We start from the raw sequence: 17,842 nt of genomic DNA, 5'->3' as shown, positions 1-17,842 counted from the left end.
GGTAGTGCTGGCATCAGGGCAGAGTACCGCTGGTCTCTGCCCACTCAGCAACCCACCAAGGCAGCCTACCAGTCCCCCACACAGCCATGGTGAGGCACCTGGACATGGACAAATTTCTCCTCTACCCAGGTGTAGTAACCAGTTATTGTGGGTGGGCTGTATTGCTGTTTCTGTTTTGTGGGTGGGCTGCTGGACTAACAAGGGCACTGACCGGCAGGAGGTCAGATACCCTGTTAGTCTGTTTGGAAAAGGGGAGAGATGTGACGAGAGCAATCTCGCCACATTGCATTGGAGAAGCCTGGCTGCCCGCCTGCTGCCTCTGGACTATGGCCCTGGGAGATTGGGCCCTTTAAAAACAGTATTCGGCCATACCAGAGTGTATGTCACTCATTCTGGCCCTTTAAATACAGTGGGGTAATTTGGTACTTGCCCTGTGTGAGCTGTGGTAACCCAGATAGCTATGCCATGGAGCCTATTCGTGTGATTAAAGACTTTGGCTCCATGGCGATTAAACTGTATTCGGTTGGTCTGAGTGCCATTCACCTAATAATGTGCACTCAGACCTGAGCTATCTGGGGATATGTGAAATGTCTGTGTGTTATGTGTAAAATGTGACTTTATGTATTTTAAAGTGTTTTATGTCGTTTTGCAACCATGTGGTTAATGGAGTCTGCCTCTAGTCCTGGATAATTAGATTACTTCCCCCCATTGTCTCCAGGATAGAGGGCCCTGTAAAACCATGCTTCCAGAAGGTCAAATGCACATTTGTACTAACTTTTGAACCCCTGGTCCAATTCGTATGATTTTTGAGTATGTTGTTCCCCTGAATGGATTGATTGTGAATATGTATTTTTATGCGAATGTGATGTATGTTTTGGGAGTTATGAATGTTGTGTAAAAACTGTATTTTCCCTACCTATGATAATTGTATTTTCCTGTGTGTACAGATAATTAGTTTACAGGTAGAGGGGAGGGCTATGTGTGGGATGTAACTATTGTGTGATTGGTTAATGTACGTTACTGTGTGTGTCCCTCCCCTTCATGGGAGCACCTAATAAAAAGGGCTGCAAGCTAGCAGCCAGAGAGTTCTATTTTTACCCTCAACTTGAGTCCTGTCTCTTATTGGGGGAATCTGCTACAAGAGATTGCTATGCTAGGCATATTCCCTTGCTATAATCACTGAGCTCTTGTAAGAGCTTGTTCCTGCTTCGTTCTGAAGGGAGATAGCTGCAGCCTGCGGTGCTTATGGTGTCTGGTGGAGTGCTTGGAGTCCTCTGGAAGCGCTAGGAGCATCTTTCAACAGAGGTACCCAGTCGGGGTGCCAGTGGATCCGTTACATATACCAAAGACAAGAGGCCATCAGTTGAGACTGGAAGAAACACTTCTTCACTTACTGCAGAGTTAAGTTTATGAAACTGGTTTTACCCATGATGGCATGGTGGGTTTATTAGTACAATAGGAGTCCGAGGAGAGGTATCCAAATAGAGGCACGACAGAAAGCAAAGTCAGGCAGTGTAAAGGTCAGGTCAGACAGCAAACTCACATAGAGTGCAGATAATCACAATAACTCCAGGAGTCTGAGAACAACTAAACAATCAATGGAGATGTTGCAGATCTCCCCTGCAGGCATGGTTACCATGGGTCTTAACCAAACCATGGGACTCAGTGTCATGTTGACCACATGATAGTCCATCTCCATCTAAGGCCACGCCCCCCTCTACCCTAAGGCATGCTGGCTTGACACCCTGTATGAGCCTAGCATCTCCTAGCCTTCATATTTCTCCAAACATCTGATGATGACTGAGTCAGAGGGGTAACATACCCCTGAGGCTTCCGTGTATTCAGGAGGAACACATGAAGACAGAATGTAACTTGTTTTCAGCAGGGAGATCCAAGTAGACAGCTATGGGACAGATCACTTTGGATATCTTGAACAAATTAATCAAGTGAGGTCCTAATTTCCTAAATGGACAGGACAGATGCAATTTTTGTGTAGACAGCCAGACCTTGTCACCAGGTGCATAGATGGAGCCAGTGATCTTCTTTTGTCAGCATGTCCTATATACAACTGTTGTGCAGCTATTAGTGCTTGTTCTAGTACCAGTCTCTGGCATTGTAATGTGTTCAGCTAATGGGTAACATTTGGGTAGAGTCATGGGGCAGGGGAGACCAGGAAGGGAAACTGGATGGTATCTGTGAGCAAGGATAAATAGTCATCTTGCATGTACATGGGGGAACATTAAAAGTACTGCTCTAGGGTTTGACAGAAGTAGGCACATATATGTGGCACGTGGCTTTAGTGCGAAGTGTAATTCACAGACATTGGTGAAGGACCAAAGCTTGGACATTTTCCAGAGTACTGAGGCATAGGTGGAACTGGTTATGGGGATGGGTGACAGAGGGGGTGTGCCAGTGTTAATGGTGAAGGTGGAAGCGGTGCAGCCTTGGCTCTTTGCTGTTTATATTGGAGCAGAATTGAGTGGCTACCCTGAAGTTCCTGCACTGACAGGGCCTGTTCTGCCATCTGTCTGGTTAAGGCAGTGATTGCTTCGGCAGTCCCTGCGAGTTCCATATGTCAATCCGGCAATCAAAACAACTTTCCTGATACTTACAAAATGTTATTATATCTTTTATAGCACCAGAGTTTGGATATAGTGTTCCAGTTGAAAGCAACAAGTCCTATTCTCCCCTGACGCACTGTCAGAAGTCCTGTTTGTCTGAGAACTGAAAATACAGCATTAACTATTTTTGTCTGTATTCATGACGTCCTTCAGGGGAAATATTTATTTCATTTCATAGAGAACCCCTGCTTGAGCCAGCTCGTTCTTTGAAGTAAGACTGAGTTAGTAAATTAATAGCGTATAAAAGAGGCAGGTGGCATGCAGAGGGTGCCAGTACTGGGTTGGGATCTGGCAACGGCTGAATAAAAAAAATCTATTTGGAGGCTATTTATTATTTACAGTTTATTGCAATTGGAAATAACATTTCTAATTAAATCATAGATTAACCTCTTCACTGCACCGCGGAACCCCTGGGCATCCAAGACAGTAACATACATGCATATTAATTTTCCGAATTACTTAAACAGAACGACAGCAGCAGGTACAGTTCTGCTTGGGCAAATCCAATCATGTATCATTTGTTGAGCCTCCTGTGATATCACTGGCCGCTGTACTGCTGAATGGAGATACAATCTGTAACTTGGCATTCTATGGAGTTCTGCAACAATTAACTGACATGGGTTTGCTTGTGTTGGTATAGAGTTAGGATTTGTGCATATGCGTGTTGGACTTTTTGTGCTTCATTTTGTAAGTGAGCATTTGTTTCTTTACCCAAACAACGTGTGTTGTTGTGGTTTTTTGTTTGCACATTATTCTTATGTGTATGTATTGTGTTTATTAATGTGTGTCTAAGTGTTTAGATTTTCATTTTTCCGTGTGTGTGTGTATAACTTGGTAGCTTATTGAACTCCGTAAAACTGTGCTTTTCTGTTTTTCAAATCTCTTTAAAGTATACGCACATGAATAGCATATTTGTTTACAAACGTCTGCCTGTCTGCCTGCCTGTCTGTTTATCTCTTTTCAAATGTTGTGAGTTTCTGTGTGTCAGTGGTGCTTAAGGTGTTAAGGAGTTTGTCATAGAAAATGTCTTCATCTCGATCAGCAATATGTCATCAGTTAATCTTGATTTTTTTTTAAATTAATTTCTCTACTAAAATAGTTGGAATCCACTGCAATTGTGACTGTATTGCCAATGTCTTTTTGCACAATGTAAAAACTCTACATCGTGGTGCAAAGAAGCCTGTTGGTAGATCATTACATTCCTGCTTTCCATACAAATAATCATTTTTCCATGGGCAAGCATAAATAAAAGATTTATAATCAGTTTTTTTTCAATCTGACCAAATTCAGTTTGATAAATGTGTCATCACGTAATACAGAAAAATTGAATAATTTCTGCAGTTTTGACAAAAAGGATGAAGAGCACACACATCCAGAACGTAGCCTATAGCAAAATAGTCATAAGCATTAGTGCAATGCTGCATCAGAACCGATATCGTTTTATACCCTAATCAAATCTCTCTGCTGGGTAAATGTTGTTACATTGATGATGGTATCTCTTTCCTGGAGATGGATATTTGAAATATGCAAAGACGGCAGTCATAGCAGAGGTGAAAATGAGCAAGCAGATGATAATGAATATTAGGAGCAAAGCAAATATCTGCGTGCGGTGAATTGCATGAAGATTGTGTGCGAGGATCTGACATCAATCTTTAGGTATTAAGATTTATAGTAAATACTAAAAAATTCATGAAAGACGCTGACACAGTAAAGCTAACTTAAAGCCCCAAAACTTGGTGTGAAAGAAACCAGAGTAATCTGTTATATTATGATATAGAGGCCTAACCTTGGCACTCCAGATTTCTGTGAACTACATGTCCCTTAATGCTCTGCAGCTTGTTCTTTACTAAAGCAAACTGATAATCTCACACACATTAAAGGGATTCTATATTGTAAGGAATGCAAAGCTTTATTGTAGCGGAGCTCCGATACCACGACTAGGTATCTCCACCATTCCTTCCTCGAAGGAGTTCATGGCCAACATACGTGGGAAGGAGCGTTTGTAATATTTATTACTTACACTATGCTTCTCTCTAGTTCCGCCCTCTCTCCGCTTCCCTAGCACTGTAAGGGTCAAAAACTCTTACTGTACTCACCTGATTCCAGCGCCTTCTCCCTGGGTAGGTGCTCCACCTCCTCGCCAATCGAGGGTGGAGGTGGCGGGTGATAATGGTCATGCTCAGCGAGTTCTACAAGTGCATTAGGCCCTCTCCACAGGAAAGCATTGCTGCAATGCTTTCCTTTGGAATTTTTTATGATGCCGGGTGTACTTATGCAGAGATGATGATGAAGATGTCCAGAGGCAGTTAGGCGACTAATAGTCAACTAGCAAGCGGAAGTGCCTATATCGGCTGTCTGATTGGCAGCCACTAGTGGCAGTCTTAGTCCTGCAATGCAATAATTGCAGTTTCTCTAAAACTGCAATGATTTCATTTCAATGAGCTGAAGTGGTCTGGGTGCCTATAGTGTCCCATTAACAGCAAGCTGGGTTCTTAAAACACATAGTTCTAAGCATTACTGCAATAAAGTATATTAAACCATAGTATAAATTATTTCATTGCCTTGTCACTTCGGCACATATTCTCCACTTCACGGACCTGCTATGATTGAGTGCTTGCTAGCAAGAACAAGCCATGACTACAATAATTTTGTCTTGCCAGCATGCACATGCAATTCATAGCCTGGTGGTTTTTGAGCATCACTTGGTGCTGTGTTTGGAAGAAACATGTTATATCTGCTCTGACCAGAAACCTGTGCACACAGCTTACATTGTGATTAACTACCTGCGGAGGGAAGAACGCTCTTTCATTTCTGGTTTGCTACGTTTTGCGTTCTGTCATTCTACACTAACAACAAAAAAAGCAAAAAAATAAAATAAAAATGTGTTTCAGATGAATGATTATTTGTTGTTACATTTATAAAATGTGCAACATGAACATCTACTGATTGATATCAGTTCAAACGCAATTTGTTTAGATACCACTAGAGGCAGATGTACATCAATAAATCCCTACCATACTTTCATTGAAAAGCTAAGAACGTCTGTGTTGCAGTCTTGTTAGATATCATAGTTTAACTTGTTAAGAGCTGTGCTATCAAATCTCATTACATAGCAGTAAACTTCTAGGGGATAAGCAACAGTGTATACGCTCCAGTTTTGTAATTTAACCACCTCAGTGCTACAAAGCAGTACATCAACAGCATAATGTACAATTATTACATAGCAGTCATTTTAAACTTATTTAGTGCTAGGGAGCAGTAGATTATAGCCTTGATACATATCAGATAGATTAAACTATTCAGTTCTAGGGACCAATGCAATCTATATTTTTAGGAGATTAGTTTGAAACATTGAGTGCTTCAGTAGTAGATCAGTAAAATCTAATCTTGGTATCTTGACAGATAGTTTATTCTATGTATTGCTATGCAGCTTCCTTGTCATATAGCAGCTTAACGGTCCAGTGTTTCCCAACCCAGTCCTCAAGGCACACCTACCAGTCCAGGATTTAAGGATTACCCAGTTTTGTCTAAGGTGTTTTTTCTTTTTTTTCTAAACACCTTAGACAAAACTGGGTAATCCTTAAATCCTGGACTGGTAGGTGTGCATTGAGGACTGGGTTGGGAAACACTGGAACCATTTCACTCCCAAATTGATTTTTTTCACCTATTCTTTTTTTTTTTTTAATTCAATTTGATAATTATTATTGTTTTTTAGGGTACAGAAAGGAAAAGGGGAATAAAGAAAGACAATGGGGGTTTACACATTTTCGATCACAGACTTGGGGACCTCGTCCCTCTTTGTCATTGATTAACAGACATGCGGTGAGGTATACAAACTTAGCACAACATATGCGTAACACAATAGACTCCTAGACTCCTTTATGCTGGGTCCGCACTTCTGAGCATTAGACCTCTACTATGGACTTGTCTTTACAGTCTATGGCTCTCAAGTGTTGCCCGAACACATCCTATCATTGCATATCTTGAGCTTCTCTCTCTCTAGCGTTATTTTGTTTCGTGTTAACTCCCCTAGAATTCCTATAACTATGTACAAAGAAGAATAGACAATATAGGTAACTATATACAGTGATGGGTAGATAATGAAAGCGAGATTTTGAGCAACTTATGAGCTCTGGTTTATTAATCTATCCATCCCAGTACTTCCTTGTCTGTATAGGTAGTAGTCTGTGCAGGTTTATATCTTACTTGCTATGCCTGTTCAATATTGTGGCGTATGGCATGCCCCTGTTTGCTGTTGTGATTTTGGTATATTTTGGTGCATTGCTCATTTAAAGAAATGCCACGTTCGGTGGCAATGTTGTTTTGTATGCCTCGAATATGCCTATGCAAGGTTCCACTGTGTGATGCCACTTGAGTTGTTTCCTAGCTATGTTCTCATAGTCTAGGTTAACTGTCACCTGGTGTGTGAGGGTTTGTATTGAGGGGACTTCTGAGGATTTCCATGCCCTGGCCAAGAGTGTAAGGGTGGCAATAAGTGTGTGGTATAGTAAGATGCTATCACCGCTGGGGAAGCCCCCTAAGTTGAGAAATAAGGGAGCCATTTCTGTTGTCAGTGTCATGTTTGTCTTGCATATTTCAGTGAGTGTGCTTTCTACCATTTTCCAGAAAGGCTGGAGATGGGTGCAAGTCCATAATATGTCATACACTGTGCCGGTATCCCTCCCACATATTCAGCAACTATCCGGTGTGCCCGGGTGGTTCTTTGCCAATCGCGCCGGCACCATGTACCAATGGAAATAAATCTTTCGCATGAGCTCAAGGTGAGATGTGCTTAAAGTTTTACCTCTGTGTGCCCTAAACGCTGCTTGCCATGTCTTCTGAGCAAACTGCTGTTGCAGGTCAGTTTGCCACAAGGTTTGGAATTTGTCAGCGTCACTGGCTCCAGTGTGGTTTAAGAGTTTGTATATCTTAGAAAGAAGTTTCGTAGGTGTAGCAGAGGCTAGGCATATTGTTTCAAATATCCTTAGGGGGGTCAGGCCAGGATCTGCTCTATAGGAGTCTCTTAGCAGCAATTTGATCTGGATATAGGAGAACAGCGCTCTGCTGGTAAACTAAATTTAATTTGGAGCTCTGGGAACGCCTTTTGTTGTGTGGAGAGGACAGGCAAGTTAGTGTCTTGTAAGTATGTATTTATAGACTTTTCTATCAGTTGATGGGTATTCGCATCTCCCTTAAGATTAAATAGGTCAGCGTAATACCATGCAAATTCATTGCTGATATCTTTTGGGATCATAATTTTAGCCCCTGTTTTTGAGTTTAGAAAGGCCAACTTCTGGTTGGCTTGTCTAGTTTTGAGGTGCGATGCCAACAACTTACTTGCTTTATTGCCTTGTGTGTAATTCTTAAGCTTGGGCCGTTTCAGATTGTGTCCCGTTTGTTCTAACGCTTGACGGTGTATGAGTTGAGTAAGCCTGGAGATTTGAATTTTTAGATCTTGGAAGAGGACGTCTGGTTTTGCAAGTTTAGAGTATGTAACTCCTTCGTCCAATTATGGAGTGATTCGCAAGTTTTCTTACAGAGATAGGATGCTCGTCATACAAATTCTCCCCTGATTACTGCTTTGTGTGCTGCCCATACTGTGCCGGAAGACGTACCAGGTGTTGTGTTGTCTGTGAAATAGTTAGTTTGGCGTGTAAGTCTTGCATAAAAGAGGTATCCCCTAATAGGGTCTCGTTAAGCCTCCATGGGCTCCTGTGTTGAAAGTCATAATGATCTTTGAGTTCTAATGTGACTGGATCGTGGACAGACCATGTGATGTCACCAATCTCGCATTGTGCGATTTGGGAGAGTGCGGAACTGTGTATATAGAATCCGTCTATGTGGATGTAAGAGTTATGCACTTTGGAGTAGTGAGTGTATGAGCGTACCTGGGCATGTGTAATGCGCCACTCATCATAGTAGTGTTGTATGTGTAGGATCTTCTGCACCTGTTGGCAGCCTCTTTTTAGGGCCCTATAGCTTCTGTAAACAGGGACAAAATCGTATCCAGATTCGGGTCTAGCATTTGGTTAAAGTCTCCGCAGAGTATTGTCATTCAACGTTGTATTGTAGATAATTTGTTGAACACCTTGTGAATAAAGTTACGTTGATTCACATTAGGGGTACAAATATTAGCAATGGTATATTGCATATTATTCAGAAGGCATACTATGATGACATAGTGGCCCAAGTCATCCATTGCCTGTTTTTGGAGAGTACATGCTACCCTGTTGCTAATCATATTGGAAGCTCCTTTACTCTTTACAGATGTTGTGGCGTGAAATTGGTGGGATAAAGTCATCTGTCCTGTAGTGCATCTCCTGGATATAAATTATGTCCGCTGCTAGCGTTTTGAGTTCCCTGTACAGTAGATGTCTCTAAACTGGCACATTTAAACCTCTAACATTGAAAGTACATATTTTCATGGGGGCGGTATAGATAGTGCATGTGTAGGAATGTCCCTTGTGGAGAAATCTTAAAGTTTTGGGGGGCTCACCCTTCCCAGCTGTGTCAAGCCAGATGTCCTACCCCTACTGGTCACCTTAATTAGTCCCTGTCATTTGCAATCTGTGTGGCACGCCTCCCCTGCATTGAGGTCATGCCCTACCTGAATGGGGAAACAATCATGGCCACCCACCTGGCCAAGTTGAAAAATAAAATTTACAGTAACAAGATATAACAAAGATAATACATATATACAATGGTGCCGCAGTGTAGGCATGGCGCTGACAGACAGCCTACTCAGATCTTCTTCCTGGATCTGAGTAGGCTGACCCGGCCATAACATTTTTGAAAAGTCATATTATAGACAGTTGACTCTAGTGTATGAAGTCAAATCAGATACAACATCAATTATTATTTATGTTTCTGTTATTTTATATATATATATATATATATATATGACAAAAATTCCCTTGCACTCACGCTTTCTTGAATAATGGCGGGTGCATAAGTCAGCAGGCTGTTTTCACACAAAGTATCCAGAATGATGGCTGCACTCCTCGGACTTCATTAAAATCCAAAAATGTATTAGGTATACATTAAAATTAAATATAAGATAGAAATGGATCCAGAGACAAGGTGCAAATAGATATAATCTATAGGTGAAAAGCTGCCACTCAAAATAGGCTCACCCCAGTAAAGCCTAAGAAACAAAGGATAAGAACAAAAGGGGAGGGTGCAAATCCCCCCTAGTGAGGGCGCTAATCAATACTGACAAGTACGTGAATATATAGAAGTATCAAAATTTATTACCATAAAAAGAATACAATGAAATAAAATACTGGGCAATATAAAACAGAGAGCCAACACCAACCACTGAGCTAGCAAATACAAAGATGAAACAAACAACCCTGGGTCGCGACTCCTAGGGCTGAATATACTTGCGGCTCCTATTACAATAGTGGTGATGAAGTCTCTGGACTGCAATGTGAAGGCTCAACGCGTTTCGTCCTGTGTTTTTCGGGACTTCCTCAGGAGCTGTGGATGCTGTAATATCTTCTCCGGATCTCTCTCTTCTTATACCTTCTGAATCTTTAATCTTCGCGCTAAAAACTGCCGTAGCGCATGCGCATACTGACATAGAGTTCCATGTAGCTACGGGTGCCTCTAAGGACCAGTAGCTACCAGGAAGTCGCCAGTGCGCATGCGTGGCCAGTTCAAAGCGCACAAAACGTTATCGGCACTGAGTGTAGACACTACACAGCACGATCTAAGCTGGAAGTGACCAAAGCTCATTACATACATGCCCATAACGGTTTAAAAAAACCTTGAATTATACCACAAATGTAACAAATGTATATAGACTTTAAAAAATTGTTAAATCTACAAAAAATATTAAATCATTCTAAAAAACTTTTAAGTGATAATGTTGTATGTATTGTATATTTGTGGTAATCCTTACAATCTAGGCATATATTACAGAGAGGAATCTCATTTGTAGCAAAACTTTTTTTAAGCCTACAGATTGCAACAGCCTGATCGAATATTCAAGCTGTCACAATCCTGTATGGCTACGCAATATTCCTAAAAGCCAGCAAACTAGGTTGTTTAAAAACTGTACAAACCAGAAGGACTTTAGGGATCAGGTCCAGGTTCTTAATAAAAGATTTCTGGATAGAAACTATCCCAAAGAACTACTTGTAAGGAGCCAAGAGGAAGTCGAAACTAAAAAAAGGGAAGAAATAATAAAAGTAAAACAAAAAAATACCAACTCTGGGAAAAACTCCTTTGACATGGCATTTATCACAAAGTACAACAATAAAGCGAATAAAATGGATAAAGTTCTTAGGAAGTATTGGCCGATTCTATTGCAAGACGACTATTTACATAAAATATTACCTAAGAAGCCTAAAATTGTATATAAGAAGACTGACAGTCTGAAGACTATTCTAGCACCAAGTATGCTTCCAAAATCAGTACCAGTAACTAAACAAAATACCTTTTTGAGAAAAAAAACGAATGGTTTTCATAGGTGTGGAAACTGCAGTACCTGTAAGTTTCAAAAAAGAATTACCACTACTTTCAAAAGTACTGTTACAAGTGAAGTATTCATTATAAAACACTTCATAACATGTAGTAGTAAGAATGTAGTATACTTGCTAGAATGCGATTGTGGAAAACAATACATAGGCCGTACCATTCGCAAACTGCACGAGAGACTGTTAGAGCATCTTAACGGTATAAAGAAGAAAAGTGAAAAACACAGTGTACCTCGTCACTGCAATAGTTGTTCTGTCTTTTCTCTTAATAGTTTTGTTTGTATCGGTATTGATTTAGTTGTTCCAGATTGGAGAGGCGGGGATACCACAAAGACCTTGGCCAGAAAAGAGACTGAATGGATCTATAAAATGAAGTCCTCTACCCCTTTAGGTCTGAATACCGACCTAGATATTCTGGCTTTTATGTAAAGAATAGTATATAATTTTCATCTTTTTATCTTCATTTTTATTTTTATTTTTATTTTTATTTTTATATTTTATTTTTTATTTTTTATTTATTTTTATTTCTATTTTTATTTTTATTTTTATTTTTATATTTATTTTTATTTTTATTTCTATTTTTATTTTTATTTTTATTTTTATATTTATTTTTATTTTTATTTATTTTTTCCCATTTTTTCATTCTTTCATGTTATCTAATCCACTCTGTCTCATCCCCTTTTTTTATATAGTACACATACGAACAATATGAATATGGAGCTTGCGATTATTCTATTGTTGTTATTGTTACAATTTTTATTATATTATTTTATTGACCATACAAAAAGATGGAATGTATCTTGGAAAATATACGCTGTACGGAATTAATTGTATTAGTAATAACAAGAGGGGGTAAACAATACCTATATCTAGATTGTAAGATTATCATCATTATCTTTTTATTTATTATTATTTTTGGTTATATAGAAAGATGGAATATATCCAGATAGTTATATTTTGTACAGAATCATCCTTATCAGCAGTGCTAGGAAGGGGTATGTAATATATGCCTAGATTGTAAGGATTACCACAAATATACAATACATACAACATTATCACTTAAAAGTTTTTTAGAATGATTTAATATTTTTTGTAGATTTACCAATTTTTTAAAGTCTATATACATTTGTTACATTTGTGGTATAATTCAAGGTTTTTTTAAACCGTTATGGGCATGTATGTAATGAGCTTTGGTCACTTCCAGCTTAGATCGTGCTGTGTAGTGTCTACACTCAGTGCCGATAAAGTTTTGTGCGCTTTGAACTGGCCACGCATGCGCACTGGCGACTTCCTGGTAGCTACTGGTCCTTAGAGGCACCCGTAGCTACATGGAACTCTATGTCAGTATGCGCATGCGCTACGGCAGTTTTTAGCGCGAAGATTAAAGATTCAGAAGGTATAAGAAGAGAGAGATCCGGAGAAGATATTACAGCATCCACAGCTCCTGAGGAAGTCCCGAAAAACACAGGACGAAACGCGTTGAGCCTTCACATTGCAGTCCAGAGACTTCATCACCACTATTGTAATAGGAGCCGCAAGTATATTCAGCCCTAGGAGTCGCGACCCAGGGTTGTTTGTTTCATCTTTGTATTTGCTAGCTCAGTGGTTGGTGTTGGCTCTCTGTTTTATATTGCCCAGTATTTTATTTCATTGTATTCTTTTTATGGTAATACATTTTGATACTTCTATATATTCACGTACTTGTCAGTATTGATTAGCGCCCTCACTAGGGGGGATTTGCACCCTCCCCTTTTGTTCTTATACATTAAAATTACAATCAACGTTTCAGCCCCTCTGGAGGGCTTTCTTCAGGATCAAAAAAATACATACATTCATGTGTATATATATATATATATATATATATTGTGATAAAGTGAAGGCAGAGAAGCCATTTAACCCCAGGGGGAGTATATGTAGTTTGTGTGTTGCACAACACAAAGCTTTGTTTAGTTATGGGTGGAGCATTTGGAGAGAAGGGTGGGCCAATGCTCCACTCCACAGTTTAGTGGTTTTCTTGGGAGACAAAGATCCAGGCCAGGTTTTTTTGGACTGTCTCCAACCCACTGCTCAGCTGCAGATAATCAGCTGTAGCAGTGGGAATAAACCACTCCCTGCTAGGCAGGTACAGGGGGGATTGCTGGCTTCCTCCCAGGAAGCAGGTAGGAGAGAGGCTGTTCTCTCTGGTGTGAGAGAGAGTCAAGGAGACTGTGTGCACTGGGAGTGCAAAAGGAAAGCAGTCAAGGCTGGCTTGGAGCACTGGGAGTGCAGAAAGTGAAGCAGTCAAGGCTGGTTTGGAGCACTGGGAGTGCAAAAAAGGGAAGCAGTCAAGGCTGGCTTGGAGCACTGGGAGTGCAGAAAGGGAAGCAGTCAAGGCTGGCTTGGAGCACTGGGAGTGCAGAAAGTGAAGCAGTCAAGGCTGGCTTGGAGCACTGGGAGTACTGAGAGTGGACAAAGACACTAGGTTGGTGAAACCAATAATTTTTGTTCTAGTTTAACCCCTGAGAGATAGGGAATCTGAAGTGAGTTAGTGCTCAGACAAGCTAGGCTTTTTGTTTATAGGGATTTGTGTTACATTATTGCATTTATGTTTTCATTTGCTGCTGCCTCATGTTTAAACTTGCAAATAAAGTGCCTGGAATGAAGTTGCATTAAAAGACTGTGCATGTTTTGCCCTAGAGGACCGTGCTACCTGCTGACAAGGATCACAATATATATATTATAAGTATTACTTATTATAAGTATCCATACATGAATGTATGTATTTTTTTGATCCTGAAGAAAGCCCTCCAGAGGGGCTGAAACGTTGATTGTAATTTTAATGTATACCTAATAAATTTTTGGATTTTAATGAAGTCCGAGGTGTGCAGCCATTCATTCTGGATACTTATATATATATATATATATATATATATATATATATATATACAATAAATACACAAGATCCAGCGCACTCTCCTATCTACTAAACAGCAACTTCAATGTTGACAGATTTTATTAGTTTGTAAAAGTTTTTTTAAAAACACCTAATCTAGGCAAAAAAAAATGGGGATTTAGTTACATTATATGATCATACAGTGCATAAGCCTGCCACAACGTCAATGTACCCCATCTTTGGCAGGTCCTACTCTCACAGTCTAATGTCTGCTCTTATGAGATTAACCACTTACTTGGGAAAATATTCCATCTGAGGCTCTCTGCAGTACAAGGCTAAATAGGGACCTGAGATGAGGCACCTGTAACAGGGAGGGGTGCAGAACCAAGGAGTTGGCTAGAGTTGGCTATTTATTGTATAATATGGCCCCCAGCAGCACCCCATTTAAGCATGTTTAGGTGAGTGCAACCATCCCCCCATGTTTCCTATATATATATATATATATATATATATATATATATATTGTGATCCTTGTCTGCAGGTAGCACGGTCTTTGTCCGCTCTCAGCACTCTAGTATTTAGTCTGGTGCTTCCAGCCTTCCAGAGAGAAACAAACATTCTCCCCTTACCTGCCTAGCAGGGAGGGGTTTATTCCCACTGCTGCAACTGATTACCTGCAGCTGAGCAGTAGGTTGGAGACAGTCCAAAAACCCTGGCCTGGATCTATGTCTTCCAAGAAAACCGCTAAACTGCAGAGTGGAGCACTGGCCCACCCTGCTCTCCAAATGCTCCACCCTAGGGGCCCATAACTAAATATTCATTCTGGTTATATACACAGAAACATACACTCCCCCTGGGGTTAAAAATCATATGCCTCTCTGAACAATTCTGTCGAAATATAGACTCCCTCACAGACCACCCCATTCACCTTATCACATATCCCCCTCCCCAGCTCAGACCCATCGGGGCGAGCGACCTGGGACCATAAACAGTGAACTCGGGTAGGCCATCTGCATTACCTTGGGCAGTTCCGGCCCTGAGAGTAACAGTAAACTGGTAAGGCGGAAGACTTAGGAACCATCCAGTCACCCTGGCATTCTTTTCTTTGTTTTGCCTCATCCACATTAAAGTGATCAGTGTAAAACATCTCCTCAGTAAGTAATATCTTAGGGATTCTAAAGCCCATTTTATTGCCAGGCATTCCTTTTCCACTACGGAGTACCTCTGTTCATGGGGATTCATTTTCAGACTCAGATACATGACAGGATGTTCCTCTCCTTCATGTACCTGGGACAGAACCGCGCCTAGGCTCACATCAGACGCATCGGTCTGTACCACAAATGGTTTAGTGAAATCCGGAGCCACCAAAACAGGGTCAGCACACAAGGCTCCCTTCAAGACTTGAAAGGCATGCTCCGCTTCCGGGGTCCACTTAACCATAATCGGGCCTTTTGCCTTAGTAAGTTCAGTCAATGGGTTGGCAATGGTAGCGTACCCAGGGAACAACCTGCGATAGTAGCCGGTTAAGCCTAAAAAAGCCCCGACTTGCTTTTTAGTTACAGGACGTGGCCAACTGGTGATGGCTGCTACTTTGCTCTCTTGTGGTTTAAGGAGCCCCCGCCCGATAGTGTACCCCAGATATTTTGCTTCTTCTAGCCCTAAAGAACACTTAGCAGGGTTAGCTGTCAAACCAGCAGCCCTTATACTATACACAACTGCCTGAACCTTCATCAAGTGGGTTTCCCAGTCCGCACTGTGAATCACCACATCATCCAGGTAGGCGGCTACATACTGTCTGTGGGGGTGAAGTATCTTATCCATCATACGCTGAAGCGTGGCTGGGGCACCATGCAACCCAAATGGCAGTACTTTATATTGGAACAACCCATCAGGGGTAGAAAACGCGGTTTTCTCTTTTGCTTTCTCTGTCAGGGGTACCTGCCAGTATCCCTTGGTGAGGTCCAAGGTGCTCAGATATCTGGCCTTACCTAATCGCTCTATTAGCTTATCAATACAGGGCTTCGGGTAGGCATCAAACTTAGAGATATCATTTAGCTTACGGAAATCATTACAGAAACGGATTTCCCCATTTTGTTTGGGCACTAACACAATTGGGTTGTTCCACTCACTTTGTGATACTTTGTGATACTTCAATCACACCCATCACATACATCAATTACTGCTTCGATTCGCTCTTGCATTTGCGCTACATGCTCTATAAGACTATGATGGGGGGTATGCTCTGGTTCCCATGTTTCCTTGGCAACATCCAGTATGCCTCTTGGATGCCTACCATACATTAACTCGAAAGGTGAAAACCCTGTGGAAGCTTGTGGGACTTCTCTAATAGAAAACATCAGGTAGGGTATGAGATAATCCCAGTTTTTTACATCCTTGTCTATCACCTTCCGCAGCATAGCCTTTAGAGTTGTATTAAACCTCTCCACTAATCCATCAGTTTGCGGATGGTATACTGAGGTTTTCAGCTGCTTGATTCTGAGCAATTTGCACAAATCACGCATGATTTTTGACATGAAAGGGGTTCCCTGATCTGTGAGAATTTCCTTTGGTATACCCATCCTGCTAAACATCATCAGTAACTCCCTTGCAACATTTTTAGAGGTGGCATTCCATAGAGGTACTGCCTCTGGATACCGTGTTGCATAATCAACAACAACTAAAATGTACTGATGTCCTCTAGCGGACCTAGGCAACGGCCCTATCAGGTCCATTGCTATTCTTTCGAATGGAACCTCTATGATGGCAAGGGGTACCAACGGACTACAAAAGCCCTTATGCGGAGCTTTCAGTTGGCATTCTGGGCAGGATTTACAAAACCTCTCTATTGCCGAAAATACCCCTGGCCAATAGAATCGGGTCAGAATTCGTTCCCTCGTTTTTTCAAAACCAAGGTGCCCACCTAACACATGGCTATGGGCTAGCTTTAAAACAGTGTTTCGGTGAGATTGGGGAACTAACAACTGTTCTGCCTCCTCTTCCCCTTCTTCTCTACTCGATACAGCAGATTATTTTTCACCATGAAATAAGGAAAGCTTAAGGGCTTGTCAGGGTCCACCCTTGTACCCTCCACTATTTGCACATTCTCTCTTGCAGCTGTCAAGGACATATCTTCCCATTGGGCTGCTCGGAAGTTACCAGGGGGGACTCTGAGATCCTGAAACTCCACTTCTTCTATAGGGTCTTCAGTATGGGGAGGTTCTACCTCATTACCCAGACACACCAAGGGTGTCTCTTGGTCGTTACCCAATTCACATTCTAAATCAGAGAAAGGAAAAATATTATCTATACACTCTACCCCGGGTAGCTCCAATGGTTATTTCAAACTACTGAGTGCTATGAGGGTTTGATGCAATTAACTGCTTATTATTTCAGAACACTCAGGGATAAATCTTAAAGCTATAAATATTTGAATTAATTGATTAGTATATTAATGAATATGTATAAAGTTAATATATTTAGCAAGTAAAAATTGAATAATTAATTAATTGATTTTTTATTTTAAATAACCTTGAATAATTAACCGATGTGTTGTATAATGCAAATTGAGTTATTAGCTAATTAATATGTCAAGTAATGCAAATTGAGTCATAAGTTAATTAATTAATATGTTTAGTTATACAAATTGAGTTATAAGTTAATTAATTGACATGTTATGTAATGCACATGAGTTACTAACTAATTGCGTTGTGAAAGAAAACAAGTATCATCCCCTGGGATGGTTTGAGAGTCTTTGATTAAAGCTAAAGTTAAAAAAGTAAAAAAAAAAAAAAACTTGGTAAAGAATCTTTGCTGAATAATGTTACTAAAATTATACTTATCAAGCGTATTACAGGAACTGTAGATATATT

This window comes from Pelobates fuscus, chromosome 10 (assembly GCF_036172605.1).
Source record: "Pelobates fuscus isolate aPelFus1 chromosome 10, aPelFus1.pri, whole genome shotgun sequence".
NCBI lineage: Eukaryota > Metazoa > Chordata > Amphibia > Anura > Pelobatidae > Pelobates > Pelobates fuscus.
The sequence above is the reverse complement of the archived record's forward strand: the minus strand, read 5'-3'. Positions refer to the sequence as shown.